Raw genomic sequence first — 20,000 nt, 5'->3', positions numbered from 1 at the left:
AGTTACCCACTGTTCCTTGGTGTCGCTCTTTACACCTCTTCAAGGGTTGCTTAGCGTTCATTACTGACATGTGTGACTTATGAGGAGCTGCTCCACCATTGCAACCCATTCTTTTTTAATTCCCTATGCGCAGTAAGAGTGCTATCTGGACTGGCGGCAGCACGTTGGAACTTACGAGCGATTCCTTCCTCAGATTTAAGGCGTTTTTTTTCGTTTTTTTTGTTTTTTCAGCCAACCCCCCTCCCCCCCCCCCCCTCCCTCCCAGTGTTCAGTGGTCCCTGTCTGGCCTGCTGGTTTGTTCCTTCACGCTTCCACTTCACAAGCATATTACAAACAGTCGACTTGGCAGCTTCAGAACGGTTGTTAAGTCCCTGACTTGTCCACGTTCGATGTCACTAAACTCTCCTGATCGACACATTCTGCTGTTATTACTTCTCTGCTGACGCGTTCTCCTCGCCTCTTTTTATACCGGCAGGTTCACCTCTCGTGGCATCTAGTGGCGAATTCCGTATTGCATAATGGTGTCCAAATAGTTTTTTTTTTTTTTTTTTTTTAGATGTTGTTGTTCTGGTCCTCAGTCCAGAGACTGGTTTGATGCAGCTCTCCATGCTACTCTATCCTGTGCAAGCTTCTTCATCTCCCAGTACCTACTGCAACCTACATCCTTCTGAATCTGTTTAGTGTATTCATCTCTTGGTCTCCCTCTTCGATTTTTACCCTTCACGCTGCCCTCCGATACAAAATTAGTGATCCCGTGATGCCTCAGAACATGTCCTACCAAACGATCCCTTCTTCTAGTCAAGTTGTGCCACAAATGTCTCTTCTCCCCAATTCTGTTCAATACCTCCTCATTAGTTACGAGCCAGCTGCGGTGGCCGAGAGGTTCTAAGCGGTTCAATCTGGAACCACGCGGCTGCTGCGGTCGCAGGTTCGAATCCTGCCTCGGGCATGGATGTGTGTGATGTCCTTAGGTTAGTTAGGTTTAAGTAGTTCTAAGTCTAGGAGACTGATGATCTCAGATGTTAAGTCCCATAGTGCTCAGAGCCATTTGAACCATTTTTGAACCCATAGTGCTTAGAGCCATTAGTTATGTGATCTACCCATCTAATCTTCAGCATTATTCTGTAGCACCACATTTCGAAAGCTTCTATTGTCTTCTTGTCTAAACAATTTTTTCAGATACCGTATCGATTTTTGCTAAGTCTTCGTATGACCTTTACTTTCAATTTTCCCTTCGAGATCGTTTCGCGAGATGTGTATGGGGCCAAGTAATATGCTGCCTGACTCTGTTTGGAGCGCACGGTCTCTGGATTTTTAGTGATATTTAGCACCTCTCTTCTCGTGTCTTCTGCTTGCGTTAGAAGACAATTCCCGCCCTTTGCTTAACCCATGACAAAATGCGCCGCTGTCTTTTATGTCTCTTTTACGTCCTCTGTTAATAGTATGACGAACAATACTATGTATCGTTCGAAAGGCTGTTTTCTGAGTCGCTTCATTCGTGGTTGAATTACATTTACTCACATTACCGAGAGAGGTGGCGCAGTGGTTAGCACACTGGACTCGCATTTGGGAGGACTTGGGTTTTCCGCGATTTCCCTAAATCGCTTCAGGCAAATGCCGGGATGGTTCCTTTGATAGGGCACGGCCGACTTCCTTCCCCATCCGTCCTTAATCCGATAGGACCGATGACCTCGCCGCTTGGCCCCTCCCCCGAATAAGCCAACCAACCTTCTGATTCTTCCAGTCATCCTCAGCCTAGCATGTGCTTTTCCTACGACTAGTTTTATGTGTCCGTACCCCATTCCGTAGCTGTCTTGCTATTCTTAATGTTTTCAGTGATTCTTCGCAAGTTGTGTAATCGAACATTAATGGCTTATTCTTCCTGGTATCTTGCATGTGTTTCCTTTAAGAATCAGGTGAAAGTCCTTGCAAAAATCGTCTTCTTTCATTTCGCTACAGTTTTCTAACGTTTCGACTTTGCTACATACAACAGCGTCAACTGCGAACGGACTAACGGAGATTCCAACGTTACCCACTAAGATCATTTACATACGTTGTGGACAGTAACGGTCCTGTGACAATTCCTTGGGGTACTCCTAAAGTTGCATCGAACGATTTCACCCTGTTAAGAAAGACGTGTTGCCTTCTGTCTCTTAGAAAGTCATGAATCTAGTTACACAGCTGGTCTTATATTTCTTCACTAAGCGGCAACGTGCTGTTGTATCGAAAGCCTTCTGGAAATTAAAGGACACATCATCAACCCGCATGCCGTTGTTTCTGACCGCTTGGATCTCTACACATACATCCACACCTACATGATTACCCTGCAAGTCACTATTAAGTGCCTGTCACAGCATTCAAAATGTTCAAATGTGTGTGAAATCTTATGGGACTTAACTGCTTAGGTCATCAGTCCCTAAGCTTACACACTACTTAACCTAAATTATCCTAAGGACAAGTACGCACATCCATGCCCGAGGGAGGACTCGAACCTCTGTCGGGACGTCACAGCATTCACCGAACCACCTTTAAGCCACATCTCTACCATTCCAAAGCGCGCGAGTAAAACGAACACGCAATTGTTTCCGCGCGGGTTCTAAATTTTCTTATCAATGATGAACATTTCTCCTTATGTAGGTGCGCTCCAACAAAATGTTTTCACACTCTAACGATAAAGTTACTTAATGAAATTTGATGAGACGGTCCTGCCGCAGTGAAAAGGCGTTTTAGTGACTGCCATCCCAATTCGTGTATCATATCCGTGGCACTCTCTCCTCCATTTCGCATTAATACAAAAGGAGATGCCCTTCTTTGAACTTTTTCGATGTCCTCCGTTATCTATGCCATCGATACAACTGAAGTTATCCGTAACTGTAGTCCCTAAGTATTTTGTTGAGTTTACAACCTTTAGATTTGAGTGATTTTTCGTATAACTGAAATTTAGCGGAATCCTTTTAGTTTTCGTGTGGATAACTTGAAATTTTTCATTATTTAGAATCAATTGCCCCTCTTCGCACTGTACAGATACCTTCTCTAAATCATTTAGAAATTCGTTTTGGTCATCTGATGACGTACAGGATGGTAAATAACAGCGTCATCTGCAAAAAATCTAAGAGGGCTGTATCTCGGACAAGAAATCACGAATCCAGTCACACAACTAAGACGATACTCCGTAGGCAAGCATTTTGTCTCCTAAATCATTTATATAGATCAGGTACAACAGAGAGCCTATTAATGCTTTTTTGGGGAACGCCAGATATTACTTCTGTTTTACTTGATGGCTTTCCGTTAGTTATTACGAAATGTGGCCTTGCGGACAGGAAACCACGAATCAGTCACACAACTGGGACGATACTGCATAGGCATGCATTTTAATTAGAAATTGTTGTGAGAAACGGTGTCAAAAGCTTTCTGGATATCCAAAAAGTGGAATCAATTTGACATCCCCTGTCGATAGCACTCATTACTTCATGAGAATATAGTGCTAGTTATGTTTCACAAGAACGATGTTTCTGAATCAATGTTGGCTAATTGCCAAGAAGTTTTCTCGAGGGGATACATAATACGTTCCACAATCCTACTGCAAATCGACTTTAGTGACAAAGTTCTGTAATTCAGCGGATTACTATTTCCTTTCTTGGGTAATGGGGCGAATTGTGCAACTGTCCTGTCCTTGGATGCGGAACGAGCGATTGTGTATGGTTGCTAAGTATGGAGCCATTGTATCAGCATTCACTGATAAGAACCTGACAATCGTGACCTTAGGTCTTGTCTATCTTCAGTGTTTTAAACTGTTTCGCTACATCGAGGATATATGCTTCTCAGTTACTCAAGCCGGCCGGGTTGGCCGAGCGGTTCTAGGCGCTACAGTCTGGAACCGCGCGACCGCTGCGGTCGCAGGTTTGAATCCTGCCTCGGGCATGGATGTGTGTGATGTCCTTAGGTTAGTTAGGTTTAAGTAGTTCTAAGTTCTAGGGGACTGATGACCTCAGCACTTAAGTCCCATAGTGCTCAGAGCCATTTGAACCATTTGTCAGTTACTCAAGTTCGCAGTTGTTCTTGATTGGAATTCTGGAATATTTACTTCGTTTTCTTTTGTGCAGGAATTTCGGAAAGCCTTGTTTAGTAACTCTGCTTTAGTGACACTGTTATCAATAACATTACCATTGTTACCGCTCATTGAAGATACTGATTGCGTCTTGCCACTTCTATGCTTTACATATGACCAGAATCTCTTTAGGTGTTCTACCACATTTCTAGACAGAGTTTTGTTGTGATAACTATTGGAGGCATCTTGCATTGATGTTCACGCCAAATTTTAAGCTTCTGTAAAACTTGGACAATCGTGGGTTGCTTTCTATTAAATTTTGCATGCTTTTTTCGCTGCCTCTGCAACAGTGTTCTGACATGTTTTGTGTACCAAGGGGGCTCGGTACCATCTCCTACTAATTTAATCGGTATATATCTCTCAAGTGGCGTCGATACTATTTCTTTGTATTTAAACCACATCCTGTCTACGCTTACATAGACTGGATGGAGTAAAGACTGTCTCTTAGGAAGGCATAAAGCGAATTTTTATTTGCTTTTCTTCCTAAATCGATGTATTTTGTGTTTATTTTTGGTAGGTTCGGATATTACTGTATATATCTAGCTACAACGATCTTCTGGTCACTCATCTGTCATGATGCTCCCTATATGAGCAAGATTATTTATTGCTAAGAGATCAAGCATGTTTTCGCCACCATTTACACTTCGAGTGGGCTCCTGAACTAGTTGCTCAAAACAATTTACTGAGAAGGCATTCAGTACGATTTCGGACAACCTTTTATGCCTATCACCGACTTTAAACGTGTATTTTCGTTAACATAATGAGGGTAGATTGAAGTCACCTCTAACTATAACTGCATAAGTGGGATACCTGTTTGAAATGACACTAAATTTTTCTTTGACCTGTTCAGCAACTGCATCATCTGATTCGGAGGGGCGGTAAAAAGAACCAATTATTAATCTTATTGTCAGGGATAACCACTACCCACACTAACTAACAGGAGCTGTCTACTTCAGTTTCACTACAAAGTAAACTACTTCTGACTGCAATAAACGCTCCATCACCAACTGTAGATAGTCTGTCATTTCCTATCAGGGTTAGGTCCTTTGCAAAAATTTCGGCTGAACTTATTTCCATCTTTAACCACGTTTCCGTACGTATAACGATTTGAGATTCAGAGCATTCTACTAGTACTTGGACCTCAGATTCTTTTCCAACGCATTTACAACAGTTTACAACTACAATATTGATTATTGCTATGTCTACCCTCTTCCTGTATTCGTCCCACACCCTTTGAAACTGAAGCCCTTTCTTCACTTTCCAGAGACCCTCTAACCTAACAAACCGCCCAGTGCCTTCCACCCAGCCTCTGTTACCCTGCAGCCGCTACCTGTGGACTCCTGACCAACTCAGCCCAACCCGGAAACCCAGCAGCTTATGGAGTAAGTAGAGGAATCTGCAACTTATAGATTCAGAAAACCGTCTGAGCTTCTGATTCAGACCCTCCACTCTGCTCTGTACCAAGGACCACAGTCGGTTCTGTACACGATGACACGATGCTACACATGTTGAACTCCGCCTTTATTTCGCAAGCAAGACTGACAGTCTTCACTACTTCAGCTAACCGCGCGAAACCAGGGAACATCTCTTCCGATCCAAAGCGATACGCGTCGTTAGTACGAACATGAGCCACCATCTGCAGTTAGCTGCCCCTATGCCCTTCATGGTACCCGGAAGCACCCATTCCACATCTGGCATGAACCCTCCCAGAATGCACACTTGAGTATACACCGGATTCCTCCCCTCCTTTGTAGCCGTATCACTAAGGGGCCCTATCTTGCGCCTAACGTTGGAGCCTCCAACTACCAGTAACCCCACCCTTCGTCAATGCCCAGACCTTGAACCAGAGGATGCCTCTGGAACAGGACTAGCGTCTTCGTCTGGCTCAGAGACTTCGTCAGCCACAAACAGAAGGAGCTGAATTCCACATCAGCTCTTTTCGTGAAATCCGTGGTTATTTCTGTAGAAGAAATTGAAGTTCTCCAAAAAGGTCATAACGCAAGCTTTTAAGAATGTCCATAATTCTACAACCAATCGGCAGTACTGACACGGGTATACCTATTCTAATTTAGACAGTACGAAATGTTTTCATTGCCAGTGTATGCCCGGTAGAGGAACCCAAAGTGATGGCTTACATCTCATCACTAGAGTGTGCTCCACTGTCAAGGATGATAACACAAACTTCTCCATCTGCCAAGTAATTAAACGTCACGCTGTCAGTGGTTATGGGCCAAATGATGTCAACAGTCACACATCTACACTAAACATTCAGACTTAAGACTCAATATTTACGCTCCATGAAAAATCATAGAAGGTCCTAAAGAGATAATCACTCTAGGCATCGGATTCTGACAGTGAACTATTACCTACAATTTTACCTTTTTGGCGCACTGTTATCCCAAGGGCTTTGACAGTCCGAGCAAGACTTAGGCTTCTACACTGAATCAATACGACACATATGCTAATCTGTTAATGTTATTTGTTGCAGCGTCACTGTGGTCGATGCAGCTACGCAACATCGTCGTTGGTGCAGACAACACGAACTCTGTGGTCATCAGCAAGGAGAGAAAATGCTTACAGCACCGTGCGTACTGAGGATCTCTTTCTGCCGCGCCACGCCATCACCGTGACCAAGAGAGCATCAGTTACCATCACGACCAGCTATAACCATTGTAGTCGCCCTCGGCAAGGAACCACCATCGAAATTCTGCTAACAATTTTTCTAAACTAATTGTGTGCAGAATTGTGAGTCGAGTGTCAGGAAGAGCACGAGCTCATTTCTTCGCAAATTTAAATCCAAGTTCATTCTCAAATACATGATTTATACCTTCACTAAATGAACTTGTCGTCTTATGTTTTTTAGTTTCTACCACATAATTTCCTCATTAATACATCTTACTTTTCATCCTTGAAGTCATTCCTGACTGAAAGTAAAATTATTCATGATTGTTTCCAATGCAAAGAGACAATGTATACGTAAGAAAAAGCTGCATTAATTATCAACTATCGTAAAAATACTGTCCACTATTTATGCATGCTAATCGCTAAAATTGAAATCGTAAAGTTAGCGAGAAGACCGTTACTTTGGTAGACTGAGTTGCTATCTCAGTTATATTAAATAGCTGCATTTAACTTTTATTGCACACTACTTTGCATCATAGAATAACAGTTATGGGAAACGTGAGTAGAGATTTTTATTCATTGAATATTGCTATTTCTTGTGCCGTCATCGTGAATTTTCAATCCCTGAATCTAAATAGTCAGATAATTACTCAGATAGTTACTGAAAAGAATGCTCAATAAAGAATGCTATTAATTTACTTCTTTCATATATGTATAGACCCCGAATATTTTGATCTATATGGACGGGATCTCATTGAATATCTTTATACTAAAATACACTCTGGCGATGTGATACTTGAATACTGTTCGACAGCCTACTGGATACATTGTGGTCTGGTGTGCCAGTAAATCTTATACTACCTCGACCCATCATTTCTGGTACAATGGATCATATCTGACTAGAGTTATTGTAAACCCAGTAAAGGGTGTATTACTTGCCTCTCTTCTGACGGGTCTGCGTTTTGATACAATCTCACTATTTGTGTAGGCTTGTATAAAAATCGCATTTGCCTGCTCATAAAATGAATATCCTATTACGCTTAAAGGGAACATTAACTAGGCAGCTCACTACTACTATGTATGTGATACATGCAGTGCAAATGCAAATGGAAATGTCAAATGTAAACGTGTTTCACTATCAGTACCCTGTCATCAAGGATACGATGAGCGCAGGAGTGGATTGACTTCAGTCGATAATGTAATGAAATGAATTTTAATTATTGCTTACCTACTTCAGTTGTCGACCCTATCAATGAAAATATTAATATCAAACTTCCAGTAAAGCCTTAAAATAGAGTAATTTTGGACGAATCTTTATCTGACTTTCATTCTAGTCTGGTGTGACGAATCTCCCTCAAAATTTTGTATACATACTTATGAAACACACAGAGGGTGGCATTAAAGTTTAACTTTATTTCGTTATTGTCCACTTTTGAGGAGTATTAGACAAATGCACTTTATGACTGGTTATAATAATTATTATTGAGGTCCACCAGGGTTATCACAGTTGATCTCATTACCTTCTAGCTCGGATTTTTAATTTTCGCTGTCAACCTAGCTTTATTAATATATTTATAAATAAATTATCGTTGGTAAATATTTTATACCTATATCTCGCAACGTATTGACAATTTTGTTTGAAGCTTTCTGGATTGAGTAGAGTAAAAAGTCGGAGGAGAATACAATTTCAAAAATTAAGTGAAAAGGATAGTCCTACTAGTTTTAATGTTAATTCTTAACAATAGTAACAATGAATCAATTAATATTGTTACAAAATTATGTTTTTAGGAATGATTCATATCCTCCTTGTAATATCATCGTATTCTACGTACAATAAATGGAAATTTTAATACCCTGGAACGTTTGCATAAATTTTTGTGGACGTCTATGTGGTAAGCTGCACTAAAATCAATTGTGTTAATCAGATACAACACTAAACCTTAAAATCTGTCATATTCATTTAATTGCCAGCTGCTTTTATGACATTCAAATTCGATTAAACTATGGTTTACTGTAATTTGTATGCCACAAGCACTGAACACTGATGGTTTCACTCTACAGAGAAAAGAGCGAAGCATTTTGCCAAATATGGGGGAGCGTAAGAGGCACTTCTTCGCACGTCTGTTATAAAACAGGTTTCTTCCACAGTACTGTCTCTCTCTTTACTATTCCAGGAGAACCAAAATAACCTTATGCTAGAGTAGCCGTTGCCTCCACTCGTAGCTAATATTGGTATTTGGTCCACATCAAATGCTACTAGATCAACTTTCATGTCGATCCCGAATGGCCTTGTCGTTCGCCAGTGAGTAGAAAATATCGTATAAATATAGATGATAACAATGAAGTAAGGCAGTGTAGGTGAACAATATACGGGTTTTTAGCCCACAAACTCTTTTCATAGGAAGTTGGAAAACAAATCGAATTACTGGTGACTGTTGGTTAGACCAGAACCTAACTCCTTGTAGCACCACGACAAGTAATCCAATAAACATGACATAGAAGACATACAAAACAGTAGTCGCACTCTGTCAGCTCCCCAGACCCTGCGGTAACCAGGTGTCCACGTCAGTTTATGATCGAATAAGACGCCGAGGAACGTCTCTGGCTTTTACACTCATGGAACACCGATGCACATCCATAAAACGGATGAATGTAAAAGATATGGTGAAATGTAATGAAAATGAATTGTTGCTGGGCAGGAGATACATCCAGATGAATGAGTGGTAGGTAGACCAAATAGTTTCTTTGCAGATTTCCAAAAGTTGAGAAAAGACAGATACAATGAGACAAACAAAAGGCCAGTAACATACTTTTGCTGAAGACCACAATACGTGAAAATGCGTAGATGGCTGTTTATGATATTATTTTATCCAGTATGCTGAGGATGCAGAAACAATTTTATTTTCAAATGGCTCTGAGCACTATGGGACTTAACATCTGAGGTCATAAGTCCCCTAGAACTTAGAACTACTTAAACCTAACTAACCTAAGGACATCACACACGTCCTTGCCCCAGGCAGTATTCGAACCTGTAACCGTAGCGGTCGCGCGGTTCCAGACTGAAGCGCCTAGAACCGCTCGGTCACAGCGGGCGGCTCAATTTTATTTTCACGGTGAATGATATAGGTTTGTAGTAGTAGACTACAATGGATTTTCGTTTCAGTAAGCCATATAGCTGTTCATAAAATTCAGTATTATGCCTGAAAAAAAAAGTGAGACATCCATGAAGACATGGTCGGATGTCAATTTAACTTACTAAACCTACATACTTTGGAGGATAGGTAAATGATTAGACTTGCAGTTGTATGTGACAGATGTATCGGTCATCAGAGTGCAATAGTGTTATTCATGTTTAGTTTTGTTATCAGGACTGTAGGTTATACAACGGGCTTGAACAGTCAGATACTGAGCAACCACTGTGAGGGAAACAGAGAGGTCCCGTACTCTTGTAAGGAAGTGTTACCGGCAACAGTCGGTTTGAAAGGGGCTCCATTTGGCCGGCTGGTCGAATCGTGCAATATTCAGATGTGTCCAATGTTTTGAAGAGGCACAGGCATGTTATTCCTGGTGTCGTAATGTGGGAGCTATTGGGTAGACTTCAGGTCGCAGCTGGTTGTGTTTGAAGGAACTCTAACGACAGAACGGTATGTCACGGAAGTCCTGCGTCCTCAAGCGTTACCTTTTATACGAAAGTACCATGGTGCCATTTTCAACTGGAGAATGCTCTTCCACACATGTTTCAGTGAACTCTGTGTGTCGTTGTTGTACTGCTGTGGCCAGCAAAATCCCCAGACCTGTGCCCAATGGAGCTCGTGGGGGAATAGCTCCAACGTCAGTTACACCCCAGTGCCAATTTCTGATACGGAGTATTTTCAACAGCTGTAGGCAAGCTTTCCCCCGGAAGAGATGCAACAGATTTTCCAAACAGAATGAGAGCATGGTATGCCAGAAAGTATGCTTCGTCATATTGCTAAGTGGGGTCATAGATACTGCCTAGTTCTTTCTAAACTTGACTCTATATTGTAATCGCTGAAATAACATCACGTTCCTTCTCAATCAGCGAAGTTTCATTCCGTTTCCTTCCCCACTTCCGGGTTCTTTACTTTTTTGTCAAGTAGGGTACCTAAAGAAGCCGTGTCTTCGTGACGTGTCTAGAGGGTGCGAAGGTACCCAACGGTTACTGCGCGGTCGCAGAGGGTGGGCTTACTGGTAATTTGGAGCTCCAACGTCAGGCGCGTAATGGGGCTCCTTAGGGATATGTCAGCAAGAGAGGAGAAGAAAACCATTGTGCACTCCGTGTGCATACCGGGGGGAGTCATTGCAGATGTGGAAAAGGTCCTTCCGGATGCCATGAAGCGTACAGGGTGCACCCATCTGCAGGTGGTCGCTCATGTCGGAACCAATGATGTGTGTCGCTATGGATCGGAGGAAATCCTCTCTGGCTTCCGGCGGCTCTCTGATTTGGTGAAGACTGCCAGTGTCGCTAGCGGGATGAAAGCAGAGCTCACCATCTGCAGCATCGTCGACAGGACTGACTGCGGACCTTTGGTACAGAGCCGAGTGGAGGGTCTGAATCAGAGGCTGAGACGGTTCTGCGACTGTGTGGGCTGCAGATTCCTGGACTTGCGCCATAGGGTGGTGGGGTTTCGGGTTCCGCTGGATAGGTCAGGAGTCCACTACACACAGCAGGCGGCTACACGGGTAGCAAGGGTTGTGTGGCGTGGACTGGGTGGCTTTTTAGGTTAGATGGCTTTGGGCAAGTACAGAAAGTGCAACAGCCTCAAAGGGTGCAGGGACCAAGCATCAATCGGTATTGTAATTGTAATCTGTCGAAGTTGCGTTGGTAAAGTACCGGAACTTCAAGCGCTGATAGAAAGCACCGAAGATCAAATCGTTACAGGTACGGAAGCTGACTGAAGCCAGAGATAAATTCTGCCGAAATTTTTACAAAGGCACAGACGGTGTTTAAAAAGGATAGATTGCATGCAACCGTTGGTGGCGTGTTTGTCGCTGTTACTAGTAGTTTATCCTGTAGTGAAGTAGAAGTGGATAGTTCTTGTGAATTATTATGGCTGAAGGTTACACTCAACACCCGAGCTAGGTTAATAATTGGCTCTTTTTACCGACCTCCCGACTCAGCAGCATTAGTGGCAGAACAACTGAGAGAAAATCTGGAATACATTTCACATAAATTTTCTCAGCATGTTATAGTCTTAAGTGGAGATTTCAATTTACCAGATATAGACTGGGACACTCAGGTGTTTAGGACGGGCGGTAGGGACAGAGCATCGAGTGACATTATACTGAGTGCACTATCCGATAATTACCTTGAGCAATTAAACAGAGAACCGACTCGTGGAGATAACACCTTGGACCTACTGATAACAAACAGACCCGAACTTTTCGACTCTGTAAGCGCAGAACAGGGAATCAGTGATCATAAGGCCGTTGTAGCATCCCTGAATATGGAAGTAAACAGGAATATAAAAAAAGGGAGGAAGGTCTATCTGTTTAGCAGGAGTAACAGGAGGCAGCTTTCAGACTATTTAACAGATCAAAACGAAAATTTCTGTTCCGACACTGACAATGCTGAGTGTTTATGGAAAAAGTTCAAGGCAATCGTAAAATGCGTTTTAGACAGGTACGTGCCGAGTAAAACTGTGAGGGACGGGAAAAACCCACCGTGGTTCAACAACAAAGTTAGGAAAGTACTTCGAAAGCAAAGAGAGCTTCACTGCAAATTTCAACGCAGCCAAAACCTCTCAGACAAACAGAAGCTTAGCAGTGTCAGAGTTAGCGTAAGGAGGGCTATGCTTGAAGCGTTCAGTGAATTCGAAAGTAAAATTCTATGTACCGACTTGACAGAAAGTCCTAGGAAGTTCTGGTCTTGCGTTAAATCAGTAAGTGGCTCGAAACAGCATATCCAGACAGTCTGGGATGATGATGGCATTGAAACTGAGGATGACACGCGTAAAACTGAAATACTAAACACCTTTTCCCAAAGCTGTTTCACATAGGAAGACCGCACTGCAGTTCCTTCTCTAAATCCTCGCACAAACGAAAAAATGGCTGACATCGAAATAAGTGTCCAAGGAATAGAAAAGCAACTGAAATCACTCAACAGATACTAATTCGATTCTACACAGAGTAAGCGAAAGAACTTGCTCCCCTTCTAACAGCCGTGTACCGCAAGTCTCTAGGGGAACGGAAGGTTCCAGGTGATTGGAAAAGAGCACAGGTAGTCCCAGTCTTCAAGAAGGGTCATCGAGCAGATGCGCATCGATCTGTTGTAGAATTTTAGAACATGTGTTTTGCTCGCGTATCATGTCATTTCTGGAAACCCAGAATCTACTCTGTAGGAATCAACATGGATTCCGGAAACAGCGATCGTTTGAGACCCAACTCGCTTTATTTGTTCATGAGACCCAGAAAATATTAGATACAGGCTCCCAAGTAGGTGCCATTTTCCTTGACTTGCGGAAGGCGTTCGATACAGTTCCGCACTGTCGCCGGATAAACAAAGTAAGAGCCTACGGAATATCAGACCAGCTGTGTGGCTGGATTGAAGAGTTTTTAGTAAACAGAACACAGCGTGTTGTTCTCAATGAAGAGACGTCTACAGACGTTAAAGTAACCTCTGGCGTGCCACAGGGGAGTGTTATGGGACCATTGCTTTTCACAATATATATGTGACCTAGTAGATTGTGTCCGAAGTTCCATGCGGCTATCCGCGGACACTGCTCGTCTTCGTACCTGTACTCGCCCCCGCCTAGCCACACCTACCGACACGCACTCTGAGTCCTGGGGTGGATAGTGTTCAGCCGTACAACAATCTCATCTCATCTCGTACCGTCTCCAGGCAGCCAATACATTCGTATAACGGGTAATCTGTTCTTTCATTCCTTCAGATCCGTTGGACTTACCACCATTTATGTTTCTGCGCATAGCGTGCGAAATTAGCAACAATAGTACGTCTCAGCTCAGGAGGACTTCTCAGTATTTAACTTTCTGATAATAATGTATAAAATTAGCAACAATAGTACGTTCCCTATACATGTGCAACGATGCACAATACTATTTTTGCTTTGCTAACGTATTCCTTGTAGCTTGTGTGAATTACGTGCTGTTCTTGATACTTCTGCTGTGTTCGTATGGGTACACTTTTTTCGGGATTTGAAACAGTTAATCTCTGAGGCAGAGTTCTGCATTGTATTGAGAACTCATAACGCAGATAGCTGAACCGCCTCCATTGTGGGCTTAAGTTTCTGCTCTCAAAAAGAGTACTTGAATGTTAACATAATTACAACTCTAGTTTTCTTATTCGTAAATATTAAGGTACTATTTTTATAGCTTATTTTACTTGGCTCTGAGAACACTTGTTGAGGCATGCATAAATTCTTTGCTGCCTTTATGAAAGACGTCTTCTGGTTTTTTTTTGTTTTTTTTTTTTCACTGTAATATTACGTGACAGCTGGGAATATACATCCCTTCTCTCGGCTGTTCAAGTCTATATGTAGCTTCTGTTATAGAATATTATAATCTTTTCATCATGGTATTAATTTCACAGTAGGAATTGGAAATTTGTGATAAGTTCTGTGGGACCAAACTGCTTAGGTCATCAGTCCCTAGGCTTACACACTACTTAATCTAACTTAAACTAACCTACACTAAGGACAACACACACACCCATGCCCAAGGGAGGACTTGAACCTCTGACGGGGGGAGCCGCGCGAACCGTGGCAAGGTGCCCTAGGCCGTACAGCTACCCCGCGCTGCTTCACAGTAGAACTTCAACCTTTATAAACCTGTAGATACAACATTTTGTATATCTCTGTTGCATGTCTTTGCATGAGTATGGAATTATATACATATTTGCTACCTGGTACGTTGATTATCACCACCATGCCGTAAGAAGTTCCTTATAAATTCTAAATATCAATGTAAAATACAAAGACACATAGAAAATATAGAAATATCTAATGTGGAATAAGGAAGCTCGCCAAGAGCTAGAAATAAAGCAGGAATATATGGAATTTCCTTTGGTTGTGGGTAACAGTAGTGGATACTGCGCTGAGTTCGCTGGAGAAGGGAATAGAGTAAAATAAAGGCAAACGTCGAAGGGGGAAACCCAATTAGAAGACAGTAAGATAACTGTGGCAGAAATGACTTTGCATTCAGAGAAACAACAATCTTACGATTCTATCTGAAAGGAAAGGGGTCCTATCAGACATGAACGAGTATGATGATGGTGTGTGCCGAGAAGCGATGAAGATATAAGTTGAGACCATGAATGTCAACTGTAAATAGAATGGTGCAAATTTTAACTGTAACTGATCCCCGATGTTGAAATGCAGAAATAGTCCACGTTGGCCCTATAGCAACAGAGGCGGCAACAACCGACAACGTTCGAATTGAGCTCGAATTCCATAACCGTATAGCTTCACACTTCTGCGAAGCAATATGCATCAATTACAATTCAAAATTTACTTCATTTAGTAGGGAAATAAGGTGCACAACGGTCAGCTTCACAGAGAGAAAACAGTGAAAGAGGGCTTGCCATGGAACCGTCATCACGCGGGTTTCGCCGTGCGTTAGAATGAAGTAAATCATTATTATTTTAATAATATCCAGGCCCGACCAATGAAATCACTTGCTGTACAAACATCATGAAAGCTCCAAACCACCCTACACTACCCAATAATCTTTGAAAGAGATGTCATTTTTCGTTCACACACGTCGTCAATGGAATCGATGTGTATCCTGCTTAAAACAATCTTATAAGGCAGTGTTAAGTGCTTTCGCAGCTTTCAAATTCAGCTTTCTCTGTCGAGAATGGTGACTGCCGGCGTCACGCCCGTATTCACGTCGAAACTTATTTGTACTGCCTTTGCATTGTCACCGTTGTTGTTTCGGTTGGACCACACGACACTGAAGCCATTACCGACCAGAGAAGTGATGTTAAGTGGGGTTAAGTGGCGTGTTGGCACTATGAAGTCATATTTTACTCGCTGGACAGCTGCCTGCCCGTACTGCAGAGAGCAGTAACCATTTTGTCGTTGTTTCGTCATTCTGAGGTATCCTTACGGAACTTTCGTCGATGGGGTGTGGGCCAAGATTGCATAGCTCCTGATGTACCTACACTACCAACATTTATATAAAAATCACAATCAGTAAGATAAGAAACATGCAATCCACTAACTTTACAAGACATTCAAAGAGCATCTTAGCTCTGGTGCTTGTATCATCTGGAACGTATTTGGAGGAATGACATAGACTTCATCAGATTTCCATTGATACTAAACTATACACTAAGAAACGAAATTCTCAAATGACAATCGCGGTAATCATTGTCCCCATCAACACAATCCTTTGTTACATGTATCACTAAAGTTTCAGCAATCTATATACAGTCGAAAGTTCAAGAGCCCTCGGAAAAATTCCTAATGACTGGTAGATCTATTTTACGACAGTTTGGCTAATCAAAGTGGAATCGAAAAAAGCACAAATATGGTTAGTACCTGCAAAATTTAAGTCAATAAAGTGTTGTAATCTCTATAACGTTCTTATTTCTATTCAAGGGAAAGCAGAAAGTAACAACTGGACCTCAAATTCAAATTATATTAATTTTTCCCTTACTCTTTATTCGGTTCAACATTTCAAACTAAAGGCACATACACATTTCCGGAAAATATAAGAACATTCCAAATTCGCAAATAAATCAGTGACCTTTTTCTGCCTCCGTGACCTGCAGTGAGATTAGTCAAGCGCATTTTCTCTTGTGAGCAAAGCCGGAAACGCCTCACCGTCTACTTGCTTGGTAAGGACGCGCATGTGCAATGATGCCAATGATGACTTTGTCTCATTTATAGAGTCACTTATGGAATCGACTCTGTTTCTTACGCTCGATCATCATCTTAGGTTTTCTCATCGAAAACAGTCAACATTTTAACGTCATTCAGGGCACTCCACACTTCCATACAATCGTCTTATTGTCAGAAACCATCAAATAAAACAGTTTCTCCTAACTCAGAAATAAGACCCCAGGTATCGTATAAACGTGAGTGCATTTCTGTGCTTTCCAGTTGTTTCACTTGATTCGGTGGCTCTTTGATGAATGGGCACTGAAGCGGTTCGCTGTCATCGTCAGAATGACATTTTTCACGCTTTCACAAGAATGGTCATCACTGCGAATACTAATGTATTGGACCATGGCCATAATTGGTACTGTCCAACACTATTGCCCGACGTCTTCGTAATACGAAGTTTCAGATTCTAAATTACTTCCCGGCCAATCGCTTGTTATATCAAAGTGACGCTCACAAGGAAAAAATAGAGTTTCACATTACCCAGAGCTGGTCGGTTACTGAAAACTTCGGAACTGTTTGGCAACAGCCTAACTTTCCACTTCTGTGTTTTCCTGTCTTTGTTCATGTAGCCATTCATCGAGGAATTCTGCTGCCATCCACGCCTTTTTGTTGGAGCAGTAAGCAGTAATAATTTGATATAATAAGAAATTCAGCCTTCAGTTGCTAGGTAAAATTTTTTTAATTTACCTAGGTTTCGAAGCCAATAATGATATCTTCTTCAGAACCTATAAATTAACCCATACAGACATATATTAAACATTGAAACACATCATCAATCTAATGATTTCGTAATAAGGAAAATCGTGATACTTACAAAAAATAAAATATTTTGAGGGCCAAACGTTGGCCACGTCACAGAATAAAACTAATACAGAATAAAGACGCATAATCATAAGATTATGTCTGTCGATACTAAAAACAATAAGAAAAACGTAGACGTAGCTACGCCGGGCCAGGGATAAGAGTCACACGTAAGCAACAAGGAAACTAGGCGTCGCGAGCAGTTCCGCGGCGAGGCTCGGCCAGCTACCAAGCGCATGCGCAAGTGCTAGAGGCAAGCTGTCTCAAAATTACTTAGCGCAACGCAAATTGTAAACAGAATGTGACAGGAAACAGTCCTGCAAATTGACAAATGTCTACCTATGGTACAGTACATTAAACAATTTTCGTAAGAACAAGCTACTAAGTCCGAACTGTATTAGTTTTATTCTGTGACATGGCCAACATTTGGTCCTCAAAATAATTTAATTTTTGTAAGTATCAAGATTTTCCTTATTATGAAATCATTAGAATGATGATGTATTTCAATGTTTAATATATGTCTGTACGGGTTATTTATAGTTTCTGAAGAAATACCGTTATTGTCATCGAAACCTAGGTAAACTAAAAAAAATTTTTACCTTGCATCTGAACAAGTCACGGTTGCTGAAGCGCTTCATTATGTTAAAGATCTGATAATTTGATATCCCTGAAACGTCTATGTCTAGAAGTTTTCACTATCAAAGGAGGTTTTAGTTTCTGAGAACCGCCCATGTTCACTGCAAGCAATTGCGTGAAGCTTTCTTAGTTTTCCTCTCATCCATAACGTTTTTGTCTTTAAAAGTCAGTGTTTGGTCGAAGTGAAATTATATACAGTTTTGTCAGTATCAAACATATGGAGAAGATCGTAATTTGACGGCAGGCTTCCTACTTCATTTTTCCATACTGAACAAGTAAAGTCAGTGAGTCAGTCCTCACTAGCGGAGAAGTCTACGATGCCCAGACCAAACACGAATGACAAGTTCTCCTTAAGGAATACGACTGCCGAAAGGTATGTCCGGTCCTCGACATTGTCTAAGCTTCACGACACAGGAACTCAGCGAGGTCCATTTCCTCACTCTGTATGATGCGTTTGCAGCATCGGACATTTCTGCTTCAGAATCATTAATCGAGAGAGTGACTGTGTCTTGAAAAATTCTGTATATCCCTTTTTCCATCCCACGTTCCGTGGCTCCAATAATCTATTTCTTTTCTGCGGGAGTCTAACACTATTACTTCTTTTACAACTGATGTACCGGTAGCTATAATAGAAGTGCAGCTATTTACGGAGGTCCACTGTGGGTTGTAATTACCGTATGGCAGCGACGCTTGGTAGATATGCCAACGCGTTAATACGGTACCGATGTAGGCTGGACAACAGATTAGTTCCAGTTGTGGCCACTAGGTCCAAACGTAAAGCTGTGCATTGTCTGTCATTTGCCAAGTCGTAACGTTGAATGAACAGTATGACTGTCGAGAAAAGAGACCGTGTGCTGTTAGCTGTTTCAGTGCTGCTATTACAGTGCTGCATCGGGAGAGTACCGCCGACTGAAAATTCTGAAAAGAGGTTCGATGTCATTAAATGTTTCAAAGAAGATGATAATGAAATTCGAAAACGGGTGAGCTTTGTGTGGCACCTGGAAGAGGACAGCGTCCTATCCCAGTAGACGTCGATGTTGGGGTTGATTTTGCTCTGACTGACTATGCAGCACGTTCCCCGTGTAGTGCTAGTGCTCGTACAGTGTTAAAAGAATTGTCCATCCCATGGTCAACAGTACGGAACGTTATGTGGTTGATTTTATAGTGGTATTCGTGCAAGATCCAGACGGTGGAGCTACCCAAACATGATGATCCGAAGCAACGTTCTCAATTTGCTGTTCGGTTTCTGGCACGGGTCGAAGTTGAGGACACGTGGTCGGCCAATATTCTATGGAGCGACGATGCACATTTTTCACTATAGGATGCAGTGAATACACAGAACTGCCGAATTTGTGCTGCTATTAAACCAAGTGTTGTGCACTAAGAGGCATTGCACTCGCTGTATGTGACTGTGTGGTGTGGTTTAACAAACGCCTATACTCTCGGTCTGTTCTTCTTTGAAGAGATTATATCGAGAGGGCGCATGATGTGTATCGTGACGCCTTCACATTATCGAAACCTCCCTGTACAGCATATGATTCGTGCTTTAGAAGAGCGCAACTGTGTGGAAACCACGGTTTACATGCAAGACGGTGTAACATCATTTCCAGATGTATAGCCTGAATCCATGTGACTTTTTGCTCTGTGGATATCTAAAAAGACACGTTTACCAATGAAGCGTTCGGTCTCTATCTCATCTGAAGGCCAGTATACAGGAACACGTTGCTCGGATTGCACCGGAATTTTTGCGAGCAACTGTTGGTGGTCTTTTTATGGATGCATCATATCGTCTACGTCTCCGGTACTCATATTGAACAAATTGTGTAAGAGGCGATTACTAAAAACAATCAACATTATTTATTGCATTCATAGCACCAAATTTGCATCTGATGCCAAAACTGGGATTATTTTTTTCCAGCGTAATTCGGTTCCGCTATCTACCAAGTGTTGCTGCCATACGATGATTA

At 41.9% G+C, this 20,000-nt stretch overlaps 1 protein-coding gene across 3 annotated transcripts in view; it reads left to right on the top strand.

Annotated features, from left to right (window-relative positions):
• The window catches only part of LOC124789532 (sialin-like), a 139,417-nt gene extending 132,472 nt beyond the window's left edge, over positions 1 to 6,945 (top strand). For all 3 annotated transcript variants that reach the window (XR_007016129.1, XM_047256929.1, XM_047256927.1), the window contains one exon: positions 6,597 to 6,945. The gene's annotated coding sequence lies outside the window, so the exon portion shown is untranslated. The remainder of the gene's footprint in view (positions 1 to 6,596) is intronic.
• The last annotated feature ends 13,055 nt before the right edge of the window (positions 6,946 to 20,000 follow it).

Source organism: Schistocerca piceifrons, chromosome 3 (assembly GCF_021461385.2).
Source record: "Schistocerca piceifrons isolate TAMUIC-IGC-003096 chromosome 3, iqSchPice1.1, whole genome shotgun sequence".
NCBI lineage: Eukaryota > Metazoa > Arthropoda > Insecta > Orthoptera > Acrididae > Schistocerca > Schistocerca piceifrons.
Note: the sequence above shows the minus strand (reverse complement) of the source record. Positions and strands in the feature narration are given on the sequence as shown.